The sequence below is a fragment of the Entelurus aequoreus genome, linkage group LG12 (genome assembly GCF_033978785.1).
Source record: "Entelurus aequoreus isolate RoL-2023_Sb linkage group LG12, RoL_Eaeq_v1.1, whole genome shotgun sequence".
Taxonomy (NCBI): domain Eukaryota; kingdom Metazoa; phylum Chordata; class Actinopteri; order Syngnathiformes; family Syngnathidae; genus Entelurus; species Entelurus aequoreus.
In genome coordinates, this window is record NC_084742.1 from 31,701,921 (window position 1) to 31,721,860 (window position 19,940).

Here is a 19,940-nt window from a genome sequence, read left to right on the forward strand (position 1 = left end):
ATGCTTGTGTCTTGAATTTTCTTATAATTGTGTTTTCATAAACTATCAGCGTTTGTTTTTCGTGTGGCATAGATGTTTAGCACGCAGTGACATCTATCGATTAGTATTGATATAAATTTAGCCAGAGCGTTATTGCCCTTACTCAACTGAAGATGGCTTCCACAGTGCTGAGCTGCTCCTCTAAGTGAACCCTTGCAAATAAACTACACTTCTTACAAATACTGTCATAACTAAATGATGACGGGGAAAATCTGTGCATGATACACACCGATCAAGAGAGCAAACATGAGAAGTTATGCAAACGGTTAAGCCAACTTTGATTTAAAATAACATAACAGAAGTGCTGAAATCATATAATACATTTTAACAGAAGGCTAGCAATGACCAGCACAGTGAAATAATGAACAATATAAAAATACACATATTTTAGGCAGAAAAACAGAAATGACTCGCAACATTACCAATGTACGCCAATAACCAGTGCAGTGGAACCTGTTTGTGTCGACACCCTTTGGAATGGCTTACTGATGTTGACATAAGTGGATGTCAACCTAACTGAAACCGCAAATATATTTATGACTTTGGCAAAATACATAAATGATTTTTGACATGTTGACATGGTGTTCCTCTGTGTGCACATTTTTTTAATCAAGATTATTTTGCTTTCATATGATATTAATATATTATCCAACATTGATGCCACATTCATTTTTTTGTTTGTCTTGACTACAATGACAAAGTACATGTGCTAATCTTTGTTACTGTAGCTAACATCCATCCATCCATCCATCTTCTTCCGCTTATCCGAGGTCGGGTCGCTGGGGCAGCAGCCTAAGCAGGGAAGCCCAGACTGTAATATGGAAACCTAAGTCTAAACCTAATGGCATTCTTGGTGGACACCTGAATATTATACCAAAATATGATCAGATTAAAATTCTGCTAACAGATTTTCATCCATCTATCCATCCATCTTCTTCCGCTTATCCGAGGTCGGGTTGCGGGGGCAGCATCCTAAGTAGGGAAGCCCAGACTTCCCTCTCCCCAGCCACTTCTTTCAGCTCTTCCCGGGGGATCCCGAGGCGTTCCTAGGCCAACCGGGAGACATAGTCTTCCCAACGTGTCCTGGGTCTTCCCCGTGGCCTCCTACCGGTCGGACGTGCCCTAAACACCTCCCTAGGGAGGCGTTCGGGTGGCATCCTGACCAGATGCCCGAACCACCTCATCTGTCTCCTCTCGATGTGGAGGAGCAGTGGCTTTAGTTTGTGTTCCTCCCAAATGACAGAGCTTCTCACCCTATCTCTAAGGGAGAGCCCCGCCACCCGGTGGAGGAAACTCATTTTGGCTGCTTGTACCCGTGATCTTGTCCTTTCGGTCATAACCCAAAGCTCATGACCATAGGTGAGGATGGGAACGTAGATCGACCAGTAAATTGAGAACTTTGCCTTCCGGCTCAGCTTCTTCTTCACCACAACAGTTCGATACAGCGTCCGCATTACTGAGGACGCCGCACCGATCCGCCTGTCGATCTCACGATCCACTCTTCCCTCACTCGTGAACAAGACTCCGAGGTACTTGAACTCCTCCACTTGGGGCAGGGTCTCCTACGCAACCCGGAGATGGCACTCGGACTTGGAGGTGCTGATTCTCTTCTCAGTCGCTTCACACTCAGCTGCGAACCGATCCAGTGAGAGCTGAAGATCCTGGCCAGATGAAGCCATCAGGACCACATCATCTGCAAAAAGCAGCCACCAAACCGAATCCCCTCAACGCCCTGACTGCGCCTAGAAATTCTGTCCATAAAAGTTATGAACAGAATCGGTGACAACGGGCAGCCTTGGCGGAGTCCAACCCTCACTGGAAACGTGTCCAAGCTCTGACATTGACCATACAGGGAGCGGACCGCCACAATCAGACAGTCCGATACCCCATACTCTCTGAGCACTCTCCACAGGACTTCCTGAGGGACACGGTCGAATGCCTTCTCCAAGTCCACAAAGCACATGTAGACTAGTTGGGCAAACTCCCATGCACCCTCAAGGACCCTGCCGAGAGTATAGAGCTGATCCACAGTTCCTTGACCAGGACGAAAACCACACTGTTCCTCCTGAATCTGAGGTTCGACTATCCGGCGTAGCCTCCTTTCCAGTACACCTGAATAGACCTTACCAGGAAGGCTGGGGAGTGTGATTCCACGATATTTATAACACACCCACCGGTTCCCCTTCTTAAAGAGAGGAACCACCACCCCGGTCTGCCAATCCAAAAGTACCGCCCCCGATGTCCACGCGATGCTGCAGTCTTGTCAACCAAGACAGCCCCACAGCATCCAGAGCCTTAAGGAACTCCAGGCGGATCTCATATACCCCCGGGGCCTTGCCACCGAGGAGCTTTTTAACTACCTCAGCAACCTCAGCCCCAGAAATAGGAGAGCCCACCACGGAATTCCCCAGGCACTGCTTCCTCATAGGAAGATGTGTTGGTGGGATTGAGGAGGTCTTCGAAGTATTCCCTCCACCGATCCACAACATCCGCAGTCGAGGTCAGCAGAACACCATCCTCACCATACACGGTGTTGATAGTGCACTGCTTCCCCTTCCTGAGGCGGCGGATGGTGGTCCAGAATGGCTTTGAAGCCATCCGGAAGTTGTTTTCCATGGCTTCCCCGAACTCCTCCCATGTCCGAGTTTTTGCCTCTGCGACCGCTGAAGCCGCACACCGCTTGGCCTGTCGGTACCTGTCTGCTGCCTCCGGAGTCCTATGAGCCAAAAGAACCCGATAGGACTCGTTCTTCAGCTTGACGGCATCCCTCACTGCCGGTGACTACCAACGGGTTCTAGGATTACCGCCACGACAGGCACCAACTACCTTGCGGCCACAGCTCCAATCAGCTGCCTCGACAATAGAGGTGCGGAACATGGTCCACTCGGACTCAATGTCCAGCACCGCCCTCGTGACATGTTCAAAGTTCTTCCGGAGGTGGGAATTGAAACTCTTTCTGACAGGAGACTCTGCCAGACGTTCCCAGCAAACCCTCACATCGCGTTTGGGCCTGCCAGGTCTGCCCGGCATCCTCCCCCACCATAGCAGCCAACTCACCACCAGGTGGTGATCGGTAGAAAGCTCCGCCCCTCTCTTCACCCGGGTGTCCAAAACATGAGGCCGCAAATCCGATGACACAACTACAAAGTCGATCATGGAACTGCGGCCTAGGGTGTCCTGGTGCCAAGTGCACATATGGAAACCCTTATGTTTGAACATGGTGTTCATTATGGACAATCTGTGACGGGCACAGAAGTCCAATAACAAAACATCCCTCGGGTTCAGATCCGGGCGGCCATTCTTCCCAATCACGCCTCTCCAGGTTTCACTGTCGTTGCCAACATGAGCGTTGAAGTCCCCCAGTAAAACGAGGGAATTACCCGGGGGAGCACTCTCAAGTACTCCCTCGAGTGAATCCAAAAAGGGTGGGTACTCTGAGCTGCCGTTTGGCGCATAAATGCAAACCACAGTCAGGACCCGTCCCCCCACCCGAAGGTGGAAAGAAGCTACCCTCTCGTCCACTGGGTTGAACTCCAATGTGCAGGCTCTGAGCTGGGGGGCAACAAGAATTGCCACCCCAGCCCGTTGCCTCTCACTGCTGGCAACGCCAGAGTGGAAGAGAGTCCAGCCCCTCTCGAGAGAACTGGTTCCAGAGCCCTTGCTGTGCGTCGAAGTGAGTCCGACTATATCTAGCCAGAACTTCTCCGCCTCGCGCACTAGCTCAGGCTCCTTCCCCCCCAGCGAGGTGACGTTCCACGTCCCAAGAGCTAGCTTATGTAGCCGAGGATCGGACCGCCAAGTGCCCTGCCTTCGGCTTCCGCCCAGCTCACACTGCACTCCGACCTCTATGGCCCCTGCTATGGGTGGTGAGCCCATTGGAGGGGGGACCCACGTTGCCTCTTCGGGACAGGCCCGGCCACCAGATGCTCACCATCGTGCCCCACCTCCGGGCCTGGCTCCAGAGGGGGGGGGTCCGGTGACGCGTCCGGGCGAGGTAAATCTGGGTCCTTTGTTTTTATTCTTCATGGAGGTTTTCGAGCTGCTCTTTGTCTGATCCCTCACCTAGGACCACTTTGTCTTGGGAGACCCTACCAGGGGGCATAAAGCCCCCGGACAACATAGCTCCTAGGATCATTGGGACACGGAAACTCCTCTACCACGGTAAGGCAGCAGCTAACAATCTAAAATAAATCAAATGTGTACCAGTTGCTGTAGTAAAATCCAAGTTAATACTTCCATGCTTTTATTTTGAAGCCTACTCTGCACTGAATAGGCAGTCCTTGTGTAATGAAAGAGTCTGGACATGATTCATTAATATAATAATGTTGCTGTTGTTGTTTCACTCCGCTTAGCAAAAATGATGAAATGACGACATCATTACAATACATGTCATCATAAACAGACTGATTTTTCAAAAACATGCTCCCATATAATGGCTTAAACGGGCACTATTCAGCAGAGGTGTGGACTCGAGTCACATGACTTGGACTCGAGTCAGACTCGAGTCATGAATTTGATGACTTTAGACTCGACTTGACAAAATGTAAAGAGACTTGCATTTCGACTTAGACTTTAACATCAATGACTTGTGACTTCACTTGGACTTGAGCCTTTTGACTTGACATGACTTGCTACTTTCCCCAAAACCTAAAGCTTAAAAAGTTATTTGGGAGCGCTCCGTAGCTTTCATTTTGTACGTGTCTGTCTATCAGCGTGTGTGCTGCGTGTCAACGTGTGTGCTGTCAGTACAACAGCCAATCAAATTAGATCTACATTGTTTTCATCACACAGCATTCAGCCAATCAAATTGCAGGACAACCAATGAACAAGAGTTGTCAAACAACGCGCCAGTGAGAAATATTTATACCAAAGTTGGTTTCGTTCGGGTATAAAAACTACGACTTGGTCAACTTAAAACGAATTGCCGTATGCAAATCACGCAGTTCGAATATTACAGACGGAGACGCAAAAACTTCCAACTTCGTTCGACATTTGAAGTTGCACAAAGAAGGGTAAGTTTTGAATGTAAGATAACGTTTATTGGCTAAGTAACGTGACTTTCATTTGCTGTGTAGTTAAATCAGTGAGGCTGTAAACTCACTGCTAACGTCATAACCATCGACATCTTGTAAGTAGACGAAGCATCGAGCGCTACTGCCTACTGGCGCAGACGAGACGCGGGGCCGCCATCTTGGAGTGGTGATCCGCTCCACTCAGTGCAATTCATTTGGCAGGAGCAATGAACTGTCAGCGCATTTAATTCATTTTACCTCACTGAATACCACTCATTTTCACGCGCTTTTTTGTCATACGTGTAGCTATGATAACGGACACATGTTTTATTATTCATAGTTTGCTTAACAGTAATATACTATTCTTATATGCTATAAGTGACCAGACGTCCGAGATCAAAACTGGGAATATAAGCCCAGAGAAGGGGGAAAAAAACGGTCAGCTATTTTTAAGTTGAAGAAACAATATGATTACGTTATATATACATGCGTGTATCCTACATAAACAATGTATGAATACATTAGATATCTATATATCTTATAGACCGTATCTCTGTTGCTGCAGCAGCAGAGAGTTTATTCTGTCTTGACACTTTGTATTGATATTTTGTATTACATTCTTCCCTTAAATGATAATGTTTACAGTGATTGTTATATATGTATTTTTTATGTATGTCACTTTGGATAAAAGCGTCTGCCAAATACTTAAACTTATATAAACACCTGAAACTCTTTATATCAGCTAAAACCACCAATCTGTTTCACTGGATTCAGAATAAAACCAAATGCTGTCTTACCCAACAATGTTAGTATTTGAATATTGTTACTTGCAGACTTATTCCTGGTTACAATTATACTGTTAAGAAAGTATTGTCTTATATTTTGCCTAAAATGAGAATGCATCATAATCAGTGGCGGCTTGTGAATTTTGTTTTAGGTGGGGCTGAAAGTTTGTAAACCAAACCCCTGTAGGGGCGTCATCCTCCCCCAGAAGATTTATTTGTGATTTTCACATACAAATATTGAAGATCTTTGCTCCTTCTCAACTCTGTGGTGATGTTATTTTCATAAAATACAACCAATAGTACATTAATGTTAAATCTTACTTGTGAAAAGTATCCCCCCAATTCCTATTTTCAACAGTCCGCTCATTTGAGCAGGAAAACGCTGAACACCAGCCCGGCATCTTTGTTTCCTACCTGTCAACTGTCAGTTTAGGCTGCTCGCCGGCTCCTCATCACCACTTCAAGATGCAATTTGCTCGCGTCACAGCAACCAATACTGCGTCTACTTATAAGATGTCTATGGTTATAACATCATTTCAAACACAGCAATATGTTGCGTCCACCGCAGTGTGCTACCTTATTCATACTTTTTGTCAAGTGATTTTTTTAAGCAGGGTTGCATGAGGTACCAAACATAACGTTACGTTAGTCAATGTATCACACACAGTAACATAACGTTAGACGGCGGTCAGCAGCACCGCATATTTTAGCCACCTACAAAAAGACAAACATAGTCAAATAAAGGTCAGTTAAAATGTATACTATATTAAGAATATGTGTACATATTGCATAGGGCCCTGACATCTAAAAAGTACAACTCTGTTCATTGTTATGTTCATGTATTTGTTATGTTTTTCATGTGTACGCACACATAAACACACATACAGTATGAGATGAGATCAATGACATAAGGTAAGAACAGAATAGAAACTGCTGTGGAACTAGTTACAATGCAATATGCCATGGAAATACAATGTTAACACTTTTGTACAAATAAGTACACTTGCACTTGTTTTTGCAAATGTGTTTATTCTGTAAAGGAATGAGTTAAATGTTTAAAATTGTTTAAACTATTAAAATGACTGGTTAATAGTGCTATTATGAATTGCAATGTCAGTACTATTTTTTTTCCTGCTATTTCAAATGCACTTGTTTTAATAAATAAATACATCGGTTTAAAAGCATACACAATCTGTGTAAAAATATTAGTCTGTGGTTAAAAGGACTTGAAAGGACTCGAAACTCAAAATGCAGGACTTGTGACTTGACTTGAGACTTTCCAGTCTTGACTTTGGACTTGACTCGGGACTTGCCTGTCTTGACTCGGGACTTGACTCGAGACTTGAGGGCAAAGACTTGAGACTTACTTGTGACTTGCAAAGCAATGACTTGGTCCCACCTCTGCTATTCAGTGATAAAGTAAACACGATTGACCAGGACTGAAGAGTTAGTCGATATACAGTCAACAGGTTGTGGACATAAGCGAGGTCAACTGTACCACATGGATGTACTTACAGGTCATTCAGGATTTTAAGCACAGGGCTTTGGCCTTTCAGACCCCCCCTCCACACACACACACACACACACACACACACACACACACACACACACACACACACACACACACACACACACACACACACACACACACACACACGTACACACACCCTTCCAGAGGGTGGTAACCCAGGGGGACTTTCTACGCTAACGACCAGCAAAGGCTCTCCTTAAAGACACACTTTATAATTGCTGCAAATATAAGACCTTCAAGTGGGGTCAAGGGATGCGTCTCTTTAATGACAACTTTTCTTCTGCCCCCCGCAGGCCAATTTTGTCTTTAAACAGACGGCGAAGTTCCGAAGCCCTTCAAAAAAAAGTCCTGAGAATCACCTTCCTTCAGTAATAGGTCAGATGGGAACTTAGCAAATCCAAAGAGTCACTGGGCCAAAGAGAACTGACCCTTCTTATTACTCCGCAGAGGGTTAATGGAAATTACCTAATTCAAAGGTCTATTCATTTGGTCGCAATATAAAACTGGGGGAACTTAGGCACTCAAAACAGCTAGGACTGTCCTCATTTGTTCATTTGCCTCTGAACAGCACTCATGTGTTTGATTTTTTTAAATTTTGATATGTAACCTAAGATGATTTTTGTCTTTTCTGACTAATAAATGTTACAAAGTTGGTTTCTCAGTGTTAAACAATGGCAAAGCGTCAAATCATAAGGTCCATCCTGGCTGTGAGCTTGCATGCTCTGAACGCTGTTTTGCAACAGTGGGTCATTTGTGACATCATGAATTGATGGATGGACTATGTAGGCATTTCTAATACAGTGGGAACCTCGATTTACCTACCACTTAATGGACAAAGTTTTCGACCACAAACCAGAAAAAAATATGCTTTGGTGTACGAACCTTGTCTACGTGTACAAACGTGTAAGAACCGTTCTTCCACCCAGTGAATAATAAATAAAGTTCCCCTAGCATTCAAAAAAGCAGTTATCCATCCTCTACTCAAAAGACCTAACCTCGATCCTGATCTCCTGGTAAACTACCGGCCGGTGTCCCACCTTCCGTTTATCTCGAAAATCCTCGAAAAAATTGTAGCACAGCAGCTAAATGAACAGTTAGCGTCTAACAATCTCTGTGAACCTTTTCAATCCGGTTTCAGGGCAAATCACTCTACGGAGACAGCCCTCGCAAAAATGACTAATGATCTATTGCTAACGATGGATTCTGATGCTTCATCTATGTTGCTGCTTCTTGATCTTAGCGCCGCTTTCGATACTGTTGACCATAATATTTTATTAGAGTGTATCAAAACGCGTATTGGGATGACAGACTTAGCCTTGTCTTGGTTTAACTCTTATCTTACTGACAGGATGCAGTGTGTCTCCCATAACAATGTGACCTCGGACTATGTTAAGGTAACGTGCAGAGTTCCCCAGGGTTCGGTTCTTGGCCCTGCACCCTTTAGTATTTACATGCTGCCGCTAGGTGACATCATACGCAAATACGGTGTTAGCTTTCACTGTTATGCGGATGACACCCAACTCTACATGCCCCTAAAGCTGACCAACACGCCGGATTGTAGTCAGCTGGAGGCGTGTCTTAATGAAATTAAACAATGGATGTCCGCTAACTTTTTGCAACTCAACGCTAAGAAAACGGAAATGCTGATTATCGGTCCTGCTCAACACCGACATCTATTTAATAATACCACCTTAACATTTGACAACCAAACAATTAAACAAGGCGACTCGGTAAAGAATCTGGGTATTATCTTCGACCCAACTCTCTCGTTTGAGTCACACATTAAGAGTGTTACTAAAACTGCCTTCTTTCATCTCCGTAATATCGCTAAAATTCGTTCCATTTTGCCCACAAGCGATGCTGAGATCATTATCCATGCGTTCGTTACATCTCGTCTCGATTACTGTAACGTTTTGTTTTCGGGCCTCCCTATGTCTAGCATTAAAAGATTACAGATGGTACACAATGCGGCTGCTAGCCTTTTGACAAAAACAAGAAAGTTTGATCATATTACGCCTATACTGGCTCACTTGCACTGGCTTCCTGTGCACCTAAGATGCGACTTTAAGGTTTTACTACTTACGTATAAAATACTACACGGTCAAGCTCCTGCCTATCTTGACGATTGTATTGTACCATATGTCCCGGCAAGAAATCTGCGTTCAAAGAACTCCGGCTTATTAGTGATTCCCAGAGCCAAAAAAAAGTCTGCGGGCTATAGAGCGTTTTCTATTCGGGCTCCAATACTATGGAATGCCCTCCCGGTAAAAGTTAGAGATGCTACCTCAGTAGAAGCATTTAAGTCTCATCTTAAAACTCATTTGTATACTCTAGCCTTTAACTAGACTCCCTTTTTAGACCAGTTGATCTGCCGTTTCTTTTCTTTTCTTTTCTACTCTGCTCCCAACCCGGGGTGGACCGCTAGCCTGTCCATCAGATGGGGACATCTCTACGCTGCTGACCCGTCTCCACTCGGGATGGTTCCTGCTGGCCCCACTATGGACTGGACTTTCGCTGATGTGTTGGACTTTCACAATATTATGTCAGACCCACTCGACATCCATCGCTTTCGGTCTCCCCTAGGGGGGGGGGGTTACCCACATATGCGGTCCTCTCCAAGGTTTCTCATAGTCATTCACATTGACGTCCCACTGGGGTGAGTTTTCCTTGCCTGTATGTGGGCTCTGTACCGAGGATGTCGTTGTGGCTTGTACAGCCCTTTGAGACACTTGTGAGTCAGAGCTATATAAATAAACATTGATTGATTGATTGATTGATAAAGCAACGTATTTTCCAGACCAAAAATCACTACACATTCTTTACTGCTCGCCAGTGTTACCATACCTAAGTTATTGTGTAGAAATATGGGGAAATAACTACTAAAGTACACTTCATTCACTAACCTTACAAAAAAGATCAGTTTAAATAATAGTGTTTATTGACTCAGAAATATTGAAATTCAATGAGTTGGTGCATTTGCAAACAGCTCAAATTATGCACAAAGCAATCTATAACCTGCTACCCAAGAATGTACAATAATTCATTGCAACAAAAGAGGACAAATATAATCCTAGAAAAAAATCTAAGTTAAAACATTTGTTTGCACGAAAAACACTTAAAACATTTAGTATATCAGTATGTTGAATTTAATTATGGAATGGATTGAGCAAAGAAATCAAATGTCTTAATATGATCCACTTTAAGAAACCGTTCCAACTACAAGTCTTTACAAAATACAAAGAAGAAGAATTATGATAAACGTCTTAACTTTAAAAAATAAGGTATGATTCTTCGTTATGTGAATTATAACTGACTTAACTATTTATAAAAGTAACTGTTGTATGTAGAATGAATTAATGTTTGTGTACGAATTGAAAACAGGAATTGAATACATGTGTTGGTAATTTCAATGAAGTGGAAAATGGGTTTGATTGAATAAGCCTTGCTTCTTCCTATGCCTTTTTAGATATGTTGTAAAGGAAATATGTAAAATATGTGAAAATATGTATACAAAACTGTATACATGTTTGAAATAAACTTCAACCATCCAAACCTTTTTTTCCCCCCCGACCCCGAAGGGAATAAGCGGTAGAAAATGAATGGATGGAATTTAATGGTAAAATCCTTCAATGAGCATGAAAATGTAAAAAATTATTGGTGACACTTTTGCTTCCTTCAGTATTGTTTTTTTTTATTTACTTAGAAGTGGATCCATTGTCATATTTTTAACTTAAAACTACTGTTGTTTAAGATCCAATCGAACATATGTTTAAAAATAAATAAATAAATAAGTGGATCAATATCAACATTTTCAGTATTCAACTACCCCGACTGTTTTTATAAATGAGTGCCTCTAGTATTTGAGGGATTTTATGACTTGCTGAAAGCTACCTTAACAGGACTGTAACAAGTACCCAAAATCCATATTTTTGTTGAAAAAATTGTGTGTTTTTATTTTTTTTGGGGGGGGGGTTTGGTTTCCAAATCACTCACCTGAACTGGCTCCATAGTGCTTGAGCCGTGAAGGATTTGGGGATAGCGAGGCATCTTCAGGTTTATCACAAAGCTAATATACTTTTCAGCGGGACATGTCACCATGGTAACCCATGCTGTAGCCCTAACCTGCTTCACAGTGGGTTAAGACGCCTACTGACAATTTTTTTTTTACAGAATGAAGCATCACAGTACCTCGGAGATCACACGGACCCCTGTGAATGAAGTGGGGGACAAAAAATACTGAATGTAAAAACTCATCGCTTGCACCTGCTTTCTTATAATCTCCTAATATGGGGGGTTCATAGTGCGGGTCAATGACATGCTGTCAAAAAAAGGGATATTTAGGATTTATTTTGTTGTTTTTGCGAAGAGAAGTAGTTGGAGCACAAGGCAATCCAGACTGCTTTACAGAAAATTACAAGCAGGCAAAAATTGAAATAAAGTAATCGTAAAAATAATCATAATTAAAATCTTGGATGTCTATCAGCAAACGTTGCAATGTACTTTAACACTGGAATAATCAGATATTGTCCTCCCCTTGGAATTGATCATTTTATTGGGGCCAATAAGCTTTCAGCTGGCATTTTAAAATCATCTGGATTTTCATTACCTCAGTCAACCTGCATTCCTCAGAGTGCATAATCTGATTTTACCTTTTTATTCATTGATCCCCGAGTAATTGAAGGGTTTACATGTCTACAGCAATAATAATACACAGGGACCCATTTATACGGACGCCTCTTGGACAGGCCGGCTGATGCACAAGTCTTTCTTCCAGTGGATAACAATCTAAAAAAGGGATTTGTAGAAAACTGCCATGCTTTTATTCTGACACATTTGCACTGATCAGTGAATAAGTCACTGTGTACGTTTTAATGCTGTAATACCAGACAGTAGTTATGTCGCTGTTGTCATTTTGCTGCTAAGGATAATGATGAAGTTATCAATTCTACAACATATATCAACAAACAGACCAACATTCCGTGGAAATGATTAATAATGTTATACAATTAATTTTGTGACAAAAGTGGTTGATCATGAATGTAGACGTCGACTTAAATTGTTTTTTTAATTAATAATAGGAAATTAGGAATACTGTGGACCAGGACAAGATGACTTAAGCTGACTTAAACAGGTTCCAATGTAATAGTATCATATACAGTACTATTTTTCTGGTCACTACCACAAAATAAACAACATGAATCCTTAAAGTGCCTCTTTAATGCTGACAACATGGGTCCTATTGCATCGTTCTGGGCCTAAACATTATGTAGACCGGTAAAATTCCCCCCCAAATAGACACAAGAGTGATTTTAGACTTGCTTTCTAACGAGTTCCAGCACAGTTTGGAACGCCTACTTTTAGCTCCAAAATGTGGGCAGGCCTGCATCAGCCTGCTGACGTCGTACTATGGTTGTACGTTATACCGGTATTAAGTACTGCGGTACTAATGAATCATAAACAGTACTATACTGCCTTGAAAAAATACTGGTTCCATTTAATAAAAAATAAAAACCTTTTTTACGGCTTGACGGCTCGCCGTTGACACATAGTGACTCTGCCGGTTTAACGAACAGAGGAGCATGTTCGGCAACGCACACACAGGAAATACTTACAAGCAACACGTTTTGTCGACAGAAAAGGGAGAATGGACATATTTTGGCTTAAAAACTAACGATAAAGGTGAAGCTTTAACACTGAAATGCCGCTCAGCAAAAGGTGCTTTAAAACACAGCTATCTAGCGGCTAACATCCATCCGCAGTCGGCATCGTTTTAGCTACCGCACTTCTAAATCACTAATCCTTGCCTCCATGGCGACAAATAAAGTATGTTTCTTACAAGTATCATCCCTGCATGACGAGGAATAGCTAAACATGCTTCACTACACACTGTAGGAGGATACAATAGCTCACTGCTAACAGCAAGCTGGCGCTCTTCAATTTTCCAAAAAATGCCACGGTTGGGTCTACACCTGACATCCACAGTAACAATACCAAGTATAAGAGCATATCTTGTCGATACTCCAATGATTACATTTATATTTTTTATGGTCACAAAATCTAGTTTCCTTTTTCTCCCATTGATATTGTGTTTATAAACTCAGGAAATATGTCCCTGGACAGATGAGGACTTTAAATATGACCAATGTATGATCCTAACTACTTGGTATCGGATCGATACTCAAATTTGTAGTATCATCCAAAACTAATGTAGAGCGTCCAAACAACAGAAGAATACGTGTTTATTACATTTTAACAGAAGTGTAGATAGAACGTGTTGAAACAGAAAATAAGCAGATATTAACAGTAAATGAAGAAGTGGAATAATAATAAATGTTCTACTGCTTGTCCTTCATAATTTTTGACAAAATAATAGAATGACAAATGACACAATATGTTACTGCATATGTCAGCAGACTAATTAGTAGCCTTCGTTTGCTTGCTTACTACTAAAAGACAAGTTGTCTTGTATATTCAGTATTTTATTTAAGGCCAAAACTGTTCTTTGATTGCAATAAGAAACATGTTTAATGTACTGTAAGATCCTTTGTCCAAATAATGACAATAATGCCTTTTTGTGTGGTGCCCTTTATTTAGAGAAAGTATTGAAAATTATCGAAATACATTTAAGTACCAGTACCAAAATATTGGTATCGGGTTAACCCTATTGCATAGTATGTGTTTTGGTAGCATTTTCATGCCGAATCACATTTTTTGCATGCAGAATTTGCATGAATTATCAAAAATGTGTTTGCCAGATGCATTGTGCAGTTTGTAACTAAAGAATGGGTCAGCCTGCATACATTTCCAAATGTTGGGAATATGAGGAAAGTATGGACCTCTGCAGTCAAATTGTCTCTTGAAAAATGGGATGGTCCAAGCGAGAGGAGATTAATTTACAGCCATCATTTTCATGATTCAAAATTAGAAGAAGAAGGATTTTAGTCTGGGTTTGGATGAGAAAAATGTAAAGTACAAATGTGATCCCAAACATCTGAGAAGGGCAAACGAAAGAAACAGAAGGTCAGCTGCTTATATTCAATTTAGTGTCTTCTTCTACTGATGTTTTCCTCAAGATGTTTGAAAGCATGAGCGTTCCAAATACAGTTATTTAAACTAATTGATATAATGGGAACTTATTGCTGTATTCAGTTTCAGGAGCAAAAAGTACATAAAGAGAACTTGTCCAAAGTGCGGCCAGAGGGCTATTTGTGGCCCGCAGAACACCAGAAAAACACTGTTTATTATTTATTTTTTAGGACTGCAGAGATAGTTTATATTTGAAAACAAACAAAAAAAAGATTAAAGACACATTTTTTTAAATAAGGCTTTATATTGATGTTAAAGTCTTGTTTTTTATTAAATATATATTTTTTCAATTATTTTCTATTTTATGTATTATTATTACTACTAGTATTCTCTCAATGTTATTGTTTTTATTAAATTATTAATGTTTTTTATTGAAGTTTTGCATATATTTTATAATAAGTTTCATACTATTTTTTTAGATGGTGTTAATTTTAGTTATTCTCCAGTGTGAAAGCCTCAAAGTTAGTGTTTTCCTCCACCCTCAGTGCCATGCCATGATTTGTTTTGTTGGATTAATAGTGTGTGTGTGTGTGTGTGTGTGTGTGTGTGTGTGTGTGTGTGTGTGTGTGTGTGTGTGTGTGTGTGTGTGTGTGGGTAAGTGTCCTGGGCATGACGTTAAAGTGCATCCGGCAGTGGAGGCTCCTCTATGGGGTCTTGGGGCACTAGGAGGTTAACCCCTTTAGTACTGTTATCCCAGGTGGTCCTTGGCAAAGGCCTAGTATCTGACTGCCCCCTAGCCAGGGATACGGCGAAGACCCGCTGCCTTGTGGACAAGTCTAGGAAGACAAAGGCTAGGGGAGCACACCCTGAAAGAAAAGCAACGTGGTTGGCGGCACACGACAGGCAGTCCTCCAAAAAACTGGAGCTCTGGCAGCCTCCTGCAACTGTGGAAGAGTGCCGGTCGTTCTGGGTTCCCCTTGCCACCGGATCCCACCCTCTCACAGTGAAGAAGTGCCGCTGGGACATGCGCACCCCCAGTGGCACTTTAAACAAGCTCCTCTGCGCAGGTATTCATCTCTGCCTCGGTGAAACCAGCTACCGGAAATGAAACAAAGTCTGGTGGCGATGGGGTGTCTGATAACGGGAGCAGGTATGAATGCACCGGAAGCTCCTAGTTAGAACCCTGCACACCAGCGGTACAGGGCTATCTATGGTCGTTAGTAGCTGAAATTGAGTGGCAGCTGCTCTCGGCAGACCCCTGTACGTCTGAGCAGCCCTATTTAGGATTGCACTGCTCACCCCAACTGGGGAAGGGCCTAGAAAAGGTGGCCCAAACATTGCCCGCTCAAAACCATCCTGGACAGGCTACTGCACCTGTCGGGAATACCACTCCGCGGTCGAAATAAAGCAAATAAAATAATCCCTCTTAAACTGGCATTATGGAACATAAGGACACTAGCGTCACCACTGATAGACCCCAGCGCAGAACTGCACTCATTGCAGCGGAACTTAACCGCTACAATGTTGATATTGCTGCACTTAGTGAAGCCGGACTCCTGGATGAAGGATCCCTGAAGGAAGAAGGGCAAGGTTACACTTTCTTCTGGAAAAGATACCCTCCAGGAGGGGAGCATCAGCACGGTGTGGGAAAAAACAGCCTCCTACCAAAACTCCCAGAAACACCGGTTGGCATAAGTGAAAGGCTCATGTCACTCAGGAACCCTCTGGCTAAGAAAAGATTAGTGATTATGCACCGACGCTACCATCAAAGGAAGACGTTAAAGACCGCTTCTACCGGGCATTAGATGAGGCCCTCCGTCGCACACCTAAGGAGGACAAGATCTTCTTGTTGGGCGATTTCCATGCCAGAGTGGAAGGACAACAAGGTGTGGAGTGGTGTTATTGGCAGGCATGGCATTGGACAAGCCAATGCTAACGGCCTACGGCTGCTAAGCCTCTGTGCTGAGCATGACTTGACCATCACAAACACCATCTTCCAACTAAAAAATAAGCACAAAACATCCTGGATGCACCCATGCTCCAAACATTGGCACCTGATTGATTACACCATTGTGAGACGCTCAGACATAAAAGACGTATCACTAACTCGTGCAATGAGAGGAGCTGAGTGTTGGACCGACCACCGGCTCATCATAACCAGGCTCCAGGTGCAAGTACGCCCTGCTATCTGTCTTCAAAAGTCAGGGAAGAAGAGGCTTGACTGTACCCGGCTAGCAGATCCTATGGCTCGGGACAATCTCCGTCTCTCTCTGGCTGAAAACCTGGAAGACATCGAGCATATTCTGGAGAGTGATGACTCCATTGATGACAAATGGACCTCTATCAGCTCCAGGCTCTATCAGGCAGCATCCCAATCCATTGGCTATAAGCGCAGAAAGCATCAAGACTGGTTTGATGACAACACAGCCACAATAACCACCATGCTCAAACACATGCACACAGCACACAATGCTGTACTCAACAACCCCACTTCAGCTGTGCTCCGACAGCAATGGCAAACATCAAGAAGGGAGGTGCAGTCAAAATTGCGTGCCCTGAAGAATGAGCGGTGGATATCAAAGGCAGCAGAAATACAATCTCATGCCAACAAAAATTATATGCACAACTTTTACGATGCAGTGAAAACCATCTACGGCCCAAAAAACTGCACTGTCTCTCCGCTGAAGTCTAACGATGGTACAACCCTCATAAAAGACCAGAAGCTCATCACCAAAAGATGGGCAGAACATTTTGAAACTCTGCTAAATAAGCCCACCCCAACAGACCCCTCAGTTCTGGAGGAACTACCTGACTACCCAACCATCCATGACCTTTACGTTCAACCAACCTTTGGAGAGGTTAAGAGTGCAATAAGGTCTCTGAAAGACAACAAGACCCCTGGTCCTGACAGCATCCCTGCAGAGATCTTCAAGCAAGGAGGCTACCTTTCCATCCATGCCCTTTTCCTTGTCATCAGCAACGTGTGGAAGCATGAAACTGTCCCTCAGCAGTGGAGAGATGCCAATATTATCACCATCTACAAAGGCAAGGGGGACAAGTTCCTCTGTGGCAACAGTCGTGGCATTTAACTTCTGGCTGTTGCTGGTAAAGTCCTGGCTAAAGTCATGCTACACAGGCTGGTGAACAACATCACGGAAGACCTGTTGCCAGAGTCAAAATATGGTTTTAGGAAGAACAGGAGCACTGTGGACATGGTGTTCACAACACGGCAGCTTCAGGAGAAGTGTAGGGAACAGCACCAAGACCTCTTTGTTGCTTTCATTGATCTGTCGAAGGCTTTTGACACCGTCAACAGGGAGCTTCTCTGGAATATCCTCCTTAAGCTCGGCTGCCCACAGAAGTTTGTCAACATCCTAAGGCAATTCCATGAAGGGATGATGTCACGTTTGACTATTGGCGGCCAGGAACCAGAACTCTTCAAGGTGTGCGCCAGGGATGTGTCTTTGCTCCAGTCTTGTTTAATATCTTCCTCCTGTGTGTGACACTGCTGCTCCATGAGAGGATCAAGAAGGGCAGTGGCGTTACCGTCGACTTCGGACTTGACGGGAACCTGTTTAACATCCGTAGGCTCCAAGCAGTCACAAAAGTCACACTAGTGCAAGTCATCGAACTCCAATACGCAGATGACTGCGCAGTTGTGGCCCACACACCGGAAGCGCTGCAAGCTACCCTCTCAGCCGCTGCAAGTGCTTATGGCAGACTGGGCCTCTCTGTCAACGTGGCAAAAACCGAGGTAATATGCCAGTGGGCATCCCCTCCTCCACCTAATCCACCAACCTTCACCATTGACAATAAACCACTTGCAGTAGTGGACTCCTTCAAATACCTTGGCAGCTTTCTCTCTGACGATTGCAGTATCGACAGGGAGGTTCAAAACTGGATCAAGCAGGTGTCGGCATCTTTTGCCAGAACAAAGACCTTAAGCTACATACCAAGGTAGCGGTCTATTTAGCTGTGATCATGACGACCCTCCTCTACAGCTTTGAAGCGTGGACCCTGTACAGCCGCCACCTCAGGATGCTGGAGTCATTCCACATCAGGTGCTTACAATGCATCTTGGGGATATCCTGGAAGGACAGAGTCCCCCACACTGAAATACTCTGCAAGACCAACTGCACCAGTGTGGAGGCTACAGTCACCCAGCACCAACTTCGCTGGCTAGGCCACGTTATCAACGCAAGGTGCTTTATGGTCAGCTTCATCTTGGTCACCGCTTGGCAGGAGGCCCAAAAAAGCGTTAGAAAGATCAAATGAAGACTGTCATGAAGAAATGCGGCCTGAACCCAACCCAGCTGGAGGACACTGCAGCTCAACATTCCACCTGGCGGCAGCTCCTCCAACAAGGAGTTCATAAGCTTGAGGAGGACCGAGGTGATCAACGAGCCAGGAAGCGTCAAAGAAGGCATGAAGCCATTGCCACACCCGCACCCCCAGTCAGTGCCTTCACCTGCTCTGTTTGCGGCAGATCATGTGGATCACGGATTGGACTATTCAGCCACATGAGGACTCACAAAACAAAGAGATGGATTGTCGTCATCGAATACGATGGACAACCTTAAGCAAGTGTGGGTTCACTTCTATTCTTTTTTTTTGTGTGTAAAACACTTTGTGTTTGCCACTTGCCTGTATGGAAACTGCTATATAAATAAAGTTTGATTTTATTTTATTTGTCCATCAAAATGCATTCCTGGACATAAGAAAATGTGTTTGCAGGTTATTAAGAACAAAGAACAAATATTAAAGTTTTTCTTTGCCAAATAAATCACATTAACATTTTTAGCTTTTAAAAATATTTACTTTTAATAAATATTTTTAAGCAGAGTACATTGGATTTGTTATTATGAACACAATGTGAACGATATCAAAATGACCCCCAAATCCTTTAATTTTTTGGCATGCCTGTGAAAAAAGTTTGGCCACCCCTACCTTGGAATAATATTAATTGATGATAACCTTGAACAGTGCAATGCTGGTAACTGCTACATAATATCTATCGATTCCATCCGGTGCGATTTCCTTGAGTAGCTCAGGCTGAAATGACTTGTGTGTTCCAAACTGAACATTTCAAACAGACTGCTGTATAACTCAGCAGCAATCAATCAGCCCTAATCCAAAACCAATTTACTCCGCCTGAAGAGGAAAATATCTTTTAATCTCTCGTCGACAATCCCTGATTGCAGTCAGTTGACAGTCAAACTGTGCCATCCTAGAATGGGACATTTATATTGGATTTGCGGCGGCTGCGGCTGCATACACACCAATGAATAGTCAATTTAATACCTTTGAGGAGAGTTCTCCCCTCACTGAAGATTGGATATTGCTTCCCAGGCGTCTTCTCCATAATCATTGGCTGTTCTATCCTGCTCGACACAGTGACAAAGAAGACAAAGGTCATCAAGAAAAACAAATAAAAAGCTGACACACAGTGGATTTAGCTTGGTGTGTGGGAAACAACTAAAGACATGTTGAAGTGTGCTGCAGCGTACCTCAATATATTTGCGTGCCATTATTAGGAAGAAGGAAACC